The 14190-nt window shown below is 36.3% G+C and overlaps 1 long non-coding RNA gene across 3 annotated transcripts in view; it reads left to right on the top strand.

The window, feature by feature from the left end:
• The window catches only part of LOC135838936 (uncharacterized), a 282350-nt gene that overhangs the window by 214743 nt on the left and 53417 nt on the right, over positions 1-14190 (top strand). The window lies entirely within an intron of this gene.

Consider the following 14190-nt stretch of genomic DNA (forward strand, 5'->3'; position numbering starts at 1 on the left):
TCTAGTTGCCCATAACTGTCACATAACTCGCATCATTTACTGAGTCCTCTGTGTTGCGCTGGGAACCATTTAATTATCCACAATGTATCGATGATTATTTCGGGTTTCTTAGGGGGGTTTGTGGCTTTGCATCCTACAGTAGCATAATATTTAAATCTCGTCGTTTGACTATTGTCTATAACAGAAAAATTAAACACGTTATATGTATTCTTACGTATGGGCTGTTGCTGTTGTTGAACTGTAAATGCGCATAGTAATGTGTTAATTAAACATATATTATGCCTACGATTACGAGTATAGGATTTTTAATTGGATAAAGGATGATTTTTGAATGGTGTGTGAAAATGCATCTTTCAGTGTACTGAACGATGGCGTAGTATACAGATTGATGGTACTATGTGTGTATAAATTTGGGAAAAATTATAGGTATTATGCCAAGACCTAGATCTCGGTATACTTACGAGTATTCGAATTTGTCTTTTTATGAAACGGAAATAACTGCATGAGTAGGGGAAAAAAAATGACTATGGGGAATACTCGTGAATCGTGTGCAAGTTACTTGTTAAGCGTATTCCTTTCCCAAATCATCTGGTGGCGAATATCGGACCAATGTGTGTACGTATTTATTCGGGTTTGTTTACGCATTCTTCTCCAGCTGGTATATGCGGGTGTCTACGCTCTGTGTTGACGAGATGTAGCAGGGTCAATGACACACTTGCTTACTGTGTCGCTGGAGTAACGAACTTAGGATGTGAAGACTTGTTGTTGATGTTTGTATTCGTACATGGCACAGTGGGGTTCCGGTTTCGTCTACCTGTTTATGTGTCTATTTTTACCAAGGGTGCGAATTACGAGTTGGACATATCGTTCTTCGTCTGTATTTTAGAATGCTTACGTGTATAAAATGCACTGAAGACAAAAAAAATGAATTATTAATCAAATGTGATTCTAAGCGTTACATTAAAGGGGATATGTATTTGTTGGGGAATATAAGAGGACATGTGATAAGATAATTTTGTATACTGATTACTTGGGAGTACGCAAGGACATATGATGGGGTAATTTCTGTATACTCCCAAACAGTTTGGGTTGCGTATTTTTGAGTTTATACTACTCGGAGCATTATTGCTTGGAAATGCACAAGGACATATGATGAGGTATTTTCAGTGTACTTCCAAGCGATTTAGATCGTAGTTTTGTAGCTATACGAGTATACATACCACTGTAGAGTGACAGAAGGGGTTATGGGGTTTGAAAATATCTACACTTTCTGATTCTTAATGCTTTGCTTGTCGCATGTCTGTTGTGATAGAAGTAATATGTGGTTATTGTTGCAATCAGAAAATGTGTCAGGACATATGATAGGGTAATTTTCGCACATTTTCCAATTCGCAACAATAGAGTAGTGAATTTTTGCAAGGCATTAAGTTTTCCATGATGGGTTTCCTTCATCATCTGATTTTTCATCAGGAACCATTTCGAAGAACCGAGCGATAGGCTCTTGATCGCTATCAGATACGTAATTTAGGAATTTTGTCTCGAGCTGTTTTTTCCAGTGAGTAGCGGGTTTAGTTCGTAATTTAGCGAGAACTCGCTCAGATCGTGTCCTAGTTGGCAGAGATGTAGGCCTTTGAGCACTTGCCCCTGCCCTAGGAGCGTTTAGAGTTTCGCTAGGTTGCGATTCTGGAATAGCAGAGTCAGGTGGAGTATCCAATGGGTTTTGAACATTGGAAAGGTCATTATCGGGTGAATTTTGGGGTGCCATAGGAGCATCCAAAAATATTTCATCGTCAGAATCTTGGCTATCTTGACTGTCTTGGCTATCGTCCAAGGTTGAAATAGTTTCTTGGGATGAAAATTCAGTTGCCCTATTCTTACGTGGACGGCCTCTCGTTCTTTTTATCGTAATAGGGGGTCCGTCCTGTGCCCCTGAAGTGGAAGGTTGGGATTGAGAAAGGGTTGAATTTTGAGACGCGTGTGTTGTAGCTTGCGCCTTTTCAGGTCGTTTATTTCGTGCCTCAGCACGTTTTTCACGAGCTGATTTTGCTACTTCCTGTAGGACCACTTGAGATGCTTTTCGAAAATCTTTCCTACTGATTACAATTTCGGTGTCATCCTCGTGATCTGAATCAAGGTATAGTTCATCATCTTCACTGTCGATTTCAGATTCGTTTTGATAATCAGTGAGAAATTCTTTGATTCTTTGCTCTAACGAGCGCGAATCAATGCTAGATTTGAAGCAAACTTCGCTTCTCAACTTTTCTAAGTTCTCCTTTGTAATAAAAAGGGTCAATTGGCGAATATTTGCTACTCTGTTGATTTCATCCTCATTGGTTGGTTCCAAAAGATAGCAGTTATGGCCATTTCTTTGGACAACGATGTAGGGTCCAGTTTTCTTTTCGTATAGTTTGCCAGAAGTCTGTTTGGCAAAAGATGATTGTTTATGATTGGCCATTAAGACCCAGTCTCCCTTTTTGAAGAATGTAGGATCTGGGTGACTTTTATTGAAGGCGTATTCTTCTTCAATTTTCTTCAACCTTCTTTTCTCTCGAATAAAAGTCTCAACCAGTTGACGGTGGGTCATTTCTTGGATTTTTAGAGTATCTTGTTCAATAGTATAGACTGCCTTTTTAGCCAATGAGTCAGCGATGATGTTTGTAAATTCATGTTTTCTTGCAAAAACATGAATAAATTCGACTTTTTCAAACTCCTTACGAAGTTCGAGAATTTCTTTAAATAGGTGTTCGTGATGGACTGGTTTGTTACGTGAATTTTTCCAATTATTGGTTTGCCATAATGAGCAGGTATTGTTGAGCGCTTTTATAGCGTAGTTCGAGTCACTCAATAATTTTACTTTTGTGATCTCATTTTCTTTAAGTACTTGCAATGCTGTACGAATTGCAATTAATTCAGCAAGGTTGTTCGAAATTGGGTATTGTGTGCTCGTTATACGTTCTGAGATGTTTAAAATTGAATCTGGCGCAAAACAAATACCTATTCCGGCAATTGCATTCGCGTCACCATTTTTTGAGCAGGCTCCGTCCGCTGTGACACGGACGTAACCGTCTGTGTCAAATATTAGGTCTATGTCGGGGTTTAATGTTTCCTCAAGACATTTTTCAGTCGAAACAGATGGAATTTCGCGTTTTATCATTTTTTCATGAATCTTGATGAGTTCTTTCTTGAAGTTGAACTTTACACTTGTCTGGGGTATTTGTAATCCAATAACATCTGCGATGCCCCAGGCTTCATTGGGTTTGAATCCAAATGATGTTGGTGTATTGTTCAATTCATCCTCAATTTCAGAGATTAATTCTTGCCATCCACAATGTGAACGTAATGGATTGTGGTTTTTATTGATTTTTACTCGTAATTTGTCTCCAATCCAGCGCATCGTCCTTTCCACAGATGAAGATTGTGGGTTGTATGCGCTGGTGTGAGCAGCTTGAATGTGATGTTCTTCGAGTAAATTGTACCAAGAACTAGAGATAAATTGTGAGCCATTGTCTGTTATTATTTTCTTGATATTCACTTTATGACTTTCAATGTCAAATATTATTGTAGCCATTTGCTGACAGACTGACTTTTTCTTGATGTTATATAATGTTCTTAACCATGTCCGGTTTGTAAAGACATCTTTTGCGACCAAGAGGTATTTTGGTTCATCTTTCATTGCAGGAAGGGGTCCAAGCAAATCCACAGATAGAACATCTCCAAGGGCATAAGCTTCTATTTGAGCGTATTCAATAGTCTTATGGTTTGCGTAGTTCTTATTGACCTTACAGACAATGCATACGTTGCCTATTTCGCGAATATACGCCAGTGAATTGTTGTGATAAAATATTCTACGAAATATTACGTCGAGTTTGGTAGATCCTACATGGCCATATACGCAATGTAGGTAGTCAACAGTATCATAGAAAAGCTCATTAGGCAGGCATGGTACTTTTGAACCATTTTCTAGTTTTTTCATGAGAATTTTCTCCCCTTTGGCGTTTTTGAAAATTTCAAATTTCGAAAGTTTGTTTTTCTGAGCATCTCTTTGCTTTTTATTGTTTGCCGGGATACTTTCCTCAAGAATTTCGATGAGTTTTTTGCACGTTGTATCTGTCTGTTGGTATGATGAAATGTTTCTGAGACGTTTATGAAGTTCAGGAATGTTTTCAGCAAGAAATTTGACTTCCAAGGGTGCAATTCCTGTCTCAAATTCTTGTGAATAAGGTTCCGATGGCTCAGTTTGAGGTTCGAATGGTTCCAGCTCTGTTGGATCTGAGTCATCTGGAATTTCAACATTGTGGACTTCTAGCTCAGGTGCCTTTATTTTGTAAAGGGTCTTGTTAGAAAAGTTCATATCATAGATAATGTCGTAGCAATTTAACACGGTTACCCAGTGAGCCGCCTTTCGGTGGGTTTGAGCAATTTCTCTAAATCGATTGATAATTGGTAAAAGGTTCGATCTCACATGGACTCGTCGTCCATGTAACCACATTTGGAGTTTCTGAACACATTTTACCAAACACATAATTTCTCGGTCAAACAAGGTGAAGTTTTTCTGATGCTCTTTAAATGCTATCGAGATGAACATGATGATTCGTTTGTCATTCTCAACCATATAAAATAGAACTCCGTTCATCGAGTCATCAGAGAGTTGAGTGTCTAAGAACAGATCACCTTCCTTTGGAGCTTGTTGTAGTTTAAAATCCTTCTTGAATTCAGCTTTCAGGGTCTCAAAGGCTCTTTGTTGTTTTTCTGTCCACTCAACAGGTACGTCACCTTTCGTAAGATGGTAGATGGGATTTACAATTTGTGAATATTCAGGAATGAAGTCCCTATAGAGGCCCGTGTTGCCAACTAAAGCCAAGATATCGTTCTTTTTGGATAGAGAGAATTTTCCTCGTTTAGTGTGTTTCTTTTCAAATTCCTCTAATTTTCTAATTTTTTCACTTTGTTTTCCAATTCCTTTATCGGAAATTACAAAACCAAGATGATCAGCACAATTTCTGAAAAATTGAGTCTTTGTTGGATTTAGCTTCAAACCGTGCTCTCTAATTAATCGAAAAACTTTTTCGAGTCTTTTGATAGTTTCCTCAAAAGTTGTTCCTGATATTTTTATGTCGTCGACGTATTTTGTAATTCCGTCTTCGTTGGGGATGACTTGGTTAATCATGAGTACGAATTCGCCTGATGAAATCTTCAAGCCATATGGTAGGCTGATGAATTCGAACACTTGCCCTTCAACTTGGAAGGCGGTAAATTGTCGTGATTTTGGGTCAAGTATTAGCTGCCAAAAGCCTGCCGTGAAGTCGAGGGTGCAAAAGAACTTGTCGCCAGCATTGTCATAGAGCATGCTTGCAATCGTATTTGGCTCAGTTAGGACATTGACTAAGAATTTATTGAGTTCGTCGGCGTCGAGACATAAACGAATATCTCCATTTTTCTTGACTACAGGTGCTAAGGTGTTTATATAGCATGAGTGTGAATATTGAATTATGCCAAGAGCGAGCATTTTATTTATTGCTTTGCGTAAGGCAGGCAATAATTTTTTACTGGGCCGAAATTTTTCCCCTCTCCATGGTTTCAGGTGTTCATTTCCTTCTTGAAACGTGAATTTCACTTGTTCACCGGTGTATCTACCAGGGTTGAGGTCAAAAATATCGGCAAAATGCTGTAGTCTGTCGAACCCGCGGATCGCTTGTTGTAATGTGACTGATCCATTTTCAACAGCCATGTTTTGATCAGCTCGTAAATTCTCTTTAAAAGTACGTTGAGCCAATCTACGCTCTTCAAAAATTTCTTGTTCAGTGATGGTATAGTAAGTATCAGAGATATCCTCGGAAGATGTTTCATATTTTTGTTCCTTAGCCACCAACGAGAATACCGTCAATGCACTTTGGAATTCATCAGTGTGCATGAACGGTATTGTGAATTTTTCACAAAATTCTGGTCTACATTTTACGAGTCGTTTAGGGACATTCAACTTCATTTTCAAATAGTCCATTGTTATTCTACCCATAATAAATGTCTGACCTGGTGCATCAATGATGTAGAATGGTACCTTTATTATTTCATTTCCAAGTATCATTTTTAGTTCCACAATATAATTGGCGGATGGAATGAGTGAATTATTAGCCAATCTAAGTTGGACTTGTTTTTTGAGTTTGATAAACTTCATCCAATTTGGAGCCTCTTCCAGGAATGTTTTGATCATTAAACGAGAAAGTACATTAGGAAGTGCCCCTGTATCGAGCTGTAACGCAACTTTTCTCGCACCAATGATGACTGGTACGACACACGCCGGGTCATTAGTTTTTTGAGTCACCAGTTGCGAAGAAGTGGCTGGGTCAGGCTCGTCGTTATTGAGTGAAGTGTTATCTATCGCATCGATGAACTTGATATTCTGTTTTTTCTTTGAGTTTTGGTTGACTATTTTATGAAATCGTTGTTCATTGATTTTTGTGACTAATAACTCGCCCAAACTCATAATTGTAGGAGAATCTGATAGGATTGCAGGATCGTTGAAGAGATTATGGATTGCGTTTTTAATTTTTCTTTCTGGTTTGAGTCTATTGCGTAAATTTGGATTTTTAAGCGTTGAAACTTGACCGATTGGGGCTTCTATTGTGGTTGTAGTTTCGGTGGTGTCACTTCCCAGGTATTCTACTTCTGCATAAGTAGGAAGTGCCGCCATTCTTTCTTTGAATGATTCGATTCGTGCTATTTCGGAAATAAGTATTTTGCGGATATCATGGTACTCTGTGATTAAAGGAAAATATCGTTTTAGTGAAGGGACATAGTGGAATTTCTGATCTATTGGCAACAATTCTTTGCGTGCACCAACTTTGGGTCTGGTGTATTGTTTGCCCTGGCTATGAATGATTTCTGTTTCCAAAAAGCTCATAGCTGGTGTACGTAAGAATTTTACTTTAGGATTGTTGGCTACACGTACGTATATGTTCTTAAAGTCAATATAACGTGCTAGTTTTATTTCGAATTCTCCTGGTACACGTGGTTTCATCAGAGGAAATAATAGAATTATGCTTTGTGCACCCTTGTCGAGTAGTGAGTCGATGATACTGTGTAGTTGTGTTTCAATGACATGGTAAGGTTTACGCGAAAAATTAAATTCCAATTGTCCTGCAGAAACTATAAAGTGTGAATTTTTAGGGAACTTAGCTCTCTTCAGCCTAAGGTGTAATTCTTCAAGTGCTAATTGGTCACGTAAATATTCAGGTAAATCGTCTGATAACGTTGTCTCGCCGCGCCTTATGTAATGGCTTAAACCATCGCCGACGAAAGTATATTTTTCTATAGTTGATTCTGGGGGGGCTCTAAAGGCACTAGGAGTTGCCCCTTGGCTACCTAGTGGCTTTCGTTTCCCGATGCAGAATTTTCCTCTTCGTCAGAGGGCGTGGTCGTCATTAATTGCAAGGCAGCCGTAATTGTTTGCAAATCTAACTCTTCTGGCGCATCTGTAAAGATTGTATTTAACATGTTGCATGTTGCCACCTGATCAGTTAAATCGTCTGGGGGTGGTTGGTCTACAACATATTCATCCAAATCTTGATCAAATTCTACTGCTTGTACGGCAGCTGCAGGTGCGTTAGATTGCATTTTCGGTTTAAATCTGTTTATTGTCAAATTGCCATTTTTATCGATACCAAATGGCTTGGATGTTGGATTTGACATAGTCATATTCGGGTTTTTCACTTGATTCGGGTTTTGAAGTATAGTTTTCTGTTCTGGCTTATCCCTTGGGGGATAAGTTGTTGCAGGAAGATTCGACGAACTTGGGGGATAACTCGTAGGTGATTTTTCATTTTGAGCAGGCTGGTAATTGTTCGTGGTGTTTTCATTGAAATTTTTCGGAATCGCCTTCTGCGAGATTAGATTATAAATTGCCAGTAATTGCTCATTTGATGGTGTGCCCTTGTTCGTGTATCGCGGATTGTTAGCAGGCGCGGGTACAGGAGGGTCATTGAATTTACGTTTATAATTTCGTCGAAACATGATTGGTACTTCATTCTCTGGATCATGTTGCATTTTTGATAAATTGGCCAATTTTTCTAAGAATTGGTCCATTGTCTGTCCTTCTTCTCTTAGGCTGGGTTGGTGACTTTCTGGGGTTTTGCCTATGAGGATATCAATGATTTCGTCCTCACTTCTATGACGATGGTTTCGGAGTGATTTGGCCCATCTGGCCATTTTATTCGCCATATCTTTAAGGTCCTCCGCATACGCAAAGTCATATCTGCAAGCTTTCATTGCTTCATTCTGAGCTCTGCGATCCCAGTAAAAGTCCAGAAATTTATTTTTTAATTCGCGGTAATTTTGTACGTTTCGTACAGTCTCGAGAAATGATTTGCGAGTTTTCGTATCAATCACTCCCTTAAATGCCAAAATCTTGTGCCTTTCAGCTGCATTTGTTTCTGAAAAATACGCATCAAATTCATCCAAAAATTCATGCGGAAAATGCAGTTGATCGTCTGTGAATATAATTCCTGCATTTTTTATGGATCCAGCATCAATCGCGAGAGATTTGAATTTTGAACCACCACCCAATGAAGTACGTCGGAGTTTTTCTTTGATGTTATTGATTTCTTCGACAAAATGAGCACAACCCTCGTCACGTTTTTTAGTTTCTTGACAAATTTTGTTAATTGTCTCAGAAATTTTCTGCAGTTCCGAAGTGTTCTCTTTTGTCATAGAATTTGTCTCAATCAGAGCAATGCGAGTAGATCTTAATTTTTCTTTCAACTCATCGACCCATGCTCCGGCTTCTTTCAAGTTATTATGAGCTTGGGTCGCAAGATCAGAAAGCTTAGAGTTGACATAAATTCCAATTCCCTTTGCCTCGCATGCTACCTTTGTTGCATTTTCAATTTTATCTTTTTGTTTTTCAAAATTCTTTTTTACTTCAGACTGAATTTCTTCATTCCAGTCCCAAGTTTTTAGAAAAATTGCGTATACGTTTTCGTTAGTGGTATCCTTAAAAAGCTCTGGTTCAAAGGGGCGAGAGTACTGTTGAGTACCTATCCCTTCGTCACTTGGCGTTTGCTGGTCCATATCCTCATATACAGGCTCTTTGTTTGCCTGAGAATGATCACTAAAGAAGGAGTGAACAGAACCGTGGCTATTTTCTTGTTCCATTTCACTGATACTATTTGAACCCGGTTTCCGATTACGTTTACGAAATTCGAAAAATTTAGAAGATTTTTTACTCACCCTACTGCGTGTATTCAAAGCTGGAGGAGTGTTCATAGAATCTCGAAGTGGAGGTCTGATGCGGAGGTCTGATGCGCGCAAAAGTACTATCGAAACTAATGAAAATGCTCAGATGGTAAGAGCTTATATAGTGAGCTTGGCTACTCAATTCGGCAAAAAGAGAGGTGGAAATTGTAGAGATTTGGTGGGAACTCCATTGTAATAATTTTCCCACGAATTTTGATGAGAATTGAGCTCTAGGTGCTTTCTCACGCTAGATTTCTCCGCTTCTGGGTTATAAAAGTCTATTTTAAGTTCAAATTTATGGCTTTTGCTCATATGGCACATTGTTTTACATTGGATCCTTTCTATTTTCAATCAATAAAACTGCCAAAATGTGACATTTTTCGCCGGAAATCCTATCAATTAGTGCCTGGTACCTGCAATTTATTGGTATAAAAGTATTGTGAATATGTGGGTTTGCTTTACTGCAGGATAGATAAATCTGTCAAAAAGTATGGGAAAAATGTCAATTAAATGCACAACAATGAATTGAACTATTTGTCTATTGTTAGTATAAGCGTTTTTATTTGGTTCTTATTTGTAAATAACGAAATAAAACTGACAGAATTAATGACTTTGGGAAATTACTTGGAGTATTTTAAGGGTTGTTAGCATGTGCATAAGCATAGAACAATAAGGCTGACAGATTAATGACTTGAATTTATGAGTTTTGAGAAAATTAATCGGAGTATTTAGCTACTGTGATTATTTACATTTTTGTTTTCCCACACTCGAGAGTATGAGAAAATTACGTCAGAAAACTATTGAATGGTAATAAATTGTCAAAAACTGTCAAAAGCTGACATATTAATGACTTGAATTAAAGAATTATAGATAATTAATCGGAGCTTTTAACTATTGTGGATACGTATGTTTTCGTTTTCTTATACTTAAAAGTACAAGAAAATTAAACAATAAAAATGTCAGAAAATTATTGGAAGGCAATAAATTGTCAAAAACTGCCAAAATGTCAAGTAAAATAGTTGAATAATTGGTATTGATGTTCCCTAATTTCCTATGTGATCAGTACAGAAAAACAGAAAACATTAATATGCTACCTTTAAGAGGTGCATAGCTATTAGTATTGTTAATTTTTAGTAGGCATAAAACAAATAAAACTGACAGATTAATGACTTGAATTAAATAATTGTAGAAAATTAATCGGAGTTTTTAGCTACTGTGAATGTTTACATTTTCATTTTCCCACACTCGAAAGTATAAGGAAATTAAGTAATAAAAACGTCAAAAAACTATTGAATGGTAAATAAATTGTCAAAAATTGTCAAAAGCTGACATATTGATGACTTGAATTAAGGAATTATATATAATTAATCGGAGCGTTTAACTATTGTGACTATTTACATTTTTGTTTTCCCATACTCGAAAGTATGAGAAGATTAAGCAATAAAAGTGTTAGGAAACTATTGATTGGTAATAAATTGTAAAAAACTGTCAAAATGTCAAGCTAAGTATTGAAATATTGCGTGTTAATATTCTCCAGTTTCCTATGTGGCCACCACAGAAAAGCAAAAAACATTAACATGTTTAATCAATTAATTGGGAGCTATTGTTATTGTTAGTTTTTACATGCGACGAAATAAAAGTCTAAGCCCTTATGTACCTATGCTTAATACAGTAGTCTTTTACGTATTTGTTGCTGAGCATCTATGTGCCTTGTACCCAATCACTTTGTCACGAGATAGAAATTAAATGGTGACATTTTTATTACACTGCAGCAAATAGGTGTAATAATGTGATTAAACGGAAGCAGTTCTATTTTACTAATTGGGCGTTCTCAGGTATCCGAGACGATTTTGTATATGTGGCAGATAGGTGTAATAAAGTAACCAGAAAGTGACGTTTTTATTGCTAAGCAATAAATGTCAACGCATTTAACCAAAATACTCAAGTTGTTTGTATGTTAATTAATTTACATATCTACTGGCGCTATGATTTCGTGGGAATCTTTCGGCTCGGATGTTTTTATAGGCATCCTGTTTGACTATGGCACGTGTGTGCAGCTATATGAGCTGGATACAAAGAAGATTCTCTATGGGGGTGATTTTTATATGGAAACAGATCGCGCTCTTTTCTAACTGAAAACTTGGTATTTTTTATCTTATGGTTTTAAGAAATTTTCATCGGAGATTTCAAGTCTTGCAACGATCTTTTTTGGACTAGATTTTTGAGATTTTGAACTTACACAGATGCAAAATGGGGTGGTTAGAGAGATGCATTTTTATAGAGAAATGTAACCAGTGTGGAATTTGATCAAATGGCCCAATTCCTGATAGGTATTTGATCATTTTCTCACTGGTAACTTGAGAAAGATTTTTACAAAGAGAAAATTCAATGAACTATTTACAGGCTGAATTTATTCCATCTTTCTACAGATTTTCGTCTGTAAAAACAAGAAATAAATTCGTTCCTAGGTACCTACTTGAATAAAATGAGCTGAACTGCTTATTTTACCCATGCACCAAATTGTTAAAATATTACTAGGTACATAGAAAATAACTAGATTAGAATGGCCAAAAAATTTTCATCAAAATGAGACATTTTCATGATTTTGAAACTGGGTGGCCTCACTCAAGTTGTCATTGTGCTCCATAGGGGAGGAATGAGTTTGAGTGAATTTTTTCTCAACCTAACTACACTCGTTTTCGGAATTTTGAACACTTTAATTATGAGCATAAAAAGATCAAAGTTTTATGCTTTGCATTTTGAGGGTAGTTTTGCATTTTCCTGTCAAATTGTCCGATTTTCATCTTCGAACTTGACAAAAAACGGCAATTTTGCCCTGATTTTAGGTCCGAATTCATCAGATGGGTAATCTGTTCCATTTGGAACAAAATTAACCTCGGAAGAATTTCTGCCTTGTTTGTGTTGTATTTTCAGATTTTCATCTTCGTAATTTTCACAGAAATGTCCGAAAATACACCACAAAGAGGTTAGCTAGGTTAAGAAGCAATTGAACTGATTTTAAAAGTATTTAAACTATTTCGATTCGGACTTGTACTGTTAAGAATCGCGAGTCAAAAATGGTATTATTAGAATTTTTTCCTAGTTCCTATTCTAAATTTTTGCATTTGAGAGTGTTTGAAAAAATTTGTTCTATTTTTGTTCTAATTTATAGACGTTTTTCAAATTTTTACATTATTTAGTGAAAATTTAAGCATTTCATGTATTCGGTATTTGTGGGCAATTTTCTAGTTTTTCCAATGAAGGAAAAACGAAAGATTCTCATGATGATAAAGAACTCACTTTAGGAGACAAGCTTACCAATCGCTCACGGGGAGTCCCATGATTCTCTGTGAGTTAAATGATTTTCATGAGAGTCCATATTATTGCAAACTATACCACAAGAAAATTGATTAAATTATCCAACTCTGATCTGTATTAAGCATGGACTTTCATGATGATAAATTACTCACTTTAGGAGACAAGCTTACCAATCGCTCACGGGGAGTCCCATGATTCTCTGTGAGTAAAATGATTTTCACGAAAGGTCATGAGAGTACAGATCATGAGTCAAATATTTCAGAATTTTATATTTTGGAATTTTCCAAAAGTACATGATGAATAAGGTAGCACAATTCTACTGTGATTCTTGAGATAATTATCTCCTTTGAGGCTAGTCAGGCTTTTGCCTTGCTCATTAAGGAGTTTTTTCTCAATTGGCACAGTATAGCTGCGATCCCCTACTCACCACGTAAGTGAGAGACTAGCAATTTTTGTATTATCAAAATTTTATTTTGCTCTGAAAATACACAGTAACCAGGGTACCACAATTCTACCGTGATTTTCGAGATAATTATCTCCCTTGAGGCTATTACACCTTGCTCATGAGGAGTTTTTTCTCGATTGGCACAATATAGCTGCGATCCCCTACCCATCATGTAAGTCAGAGATTAATTTTTTACGAAGCCAAAATTTTACGTAAGTTTAATTTTTTAACAAAATTAAATTATTTTGACTCGGACTTATATTTCTAAGAATTATGAATCGAATAGTATTTTAGAATTTTTTCGTGCCCCTATTCGCAATTTATGCACGAAAGAGTGTTTGAAAAAATTCATTTTATGTACATGAAAAATATACTACATTATTTTAACATAGTGTTAGTAAGCCTTATGTACTGAGACTTTTCTCACTAAAGTATGAGCTATCTATCTACGAGACTTCGAGGCAAAAAGCACAATTTTTAGTGGGGTATAGGAATTTAAAAAAAATCAAAATGAAAAAAAAATCAAAAAAAAATCAAAAATTTTAGAAGGTTATAATTTCGATTAATTCGAAACGTAATTTTTAGCTTGAATTATGCTCGTTTTTTCGAGCTTTTTGGATTCAAGAAAGTTCAAAAATTAATTTTTTGGTAAATTTAAATTTTTACTTTATGAGTTTTCGAAGATACGTGGCATGTATGATTTTTTCTAGAGAGGTTCATCCACGTCAGGCGCCAGACTAAGTGATTAGTCAATTTTGACATGCAACATACCTTGGAAAATCATGTTTTTTTTTTTTTTAAGAAAAAAATTCTGTCAAAGAGTCTAGAATTTTTGACATTGAATATTTTGGAATTATGGTTTTTTCACTCGAATTGTGTTCTTTAGGAGAACCATTTGGAATTCGAGTTTGACAAAATTTGATAAAAATTGAAAAGTTTGAAGATTTTAAAAAATTTGAATTTTTAAGGGTGGGTTTTTTAGTAAGTCGGATTGAAAATTTTACAATTTTCATGAGAATTACGCGGAAGTTAGGCGCCAATATGATATAGTGAGATTAAACATGATTGAGATAGATAGATTTTATCAGAATTTCTACCTACGTACTGAAGTTTAGAAATATTCCCTAAGGTAGTGAATATTTGCCTCGCCAGGTTAGCTCAATATATCGGAGAGGTCTCAGTCATATTACTCACTTTTC

This window comes from Planococcus citri, chromosome 3 (genome assembly GCF_950023065.1).
Source record: "Planococcus citri chromosome 3, ihPlaCitr1.1, whole genome shotgun sequence".
Lineage (NCBI taxonomy): Eukaryota > Metazoa > Arthropoda > Insecta > Hemiptera > Pseudococcidae > Planococcus > Planococcus citri.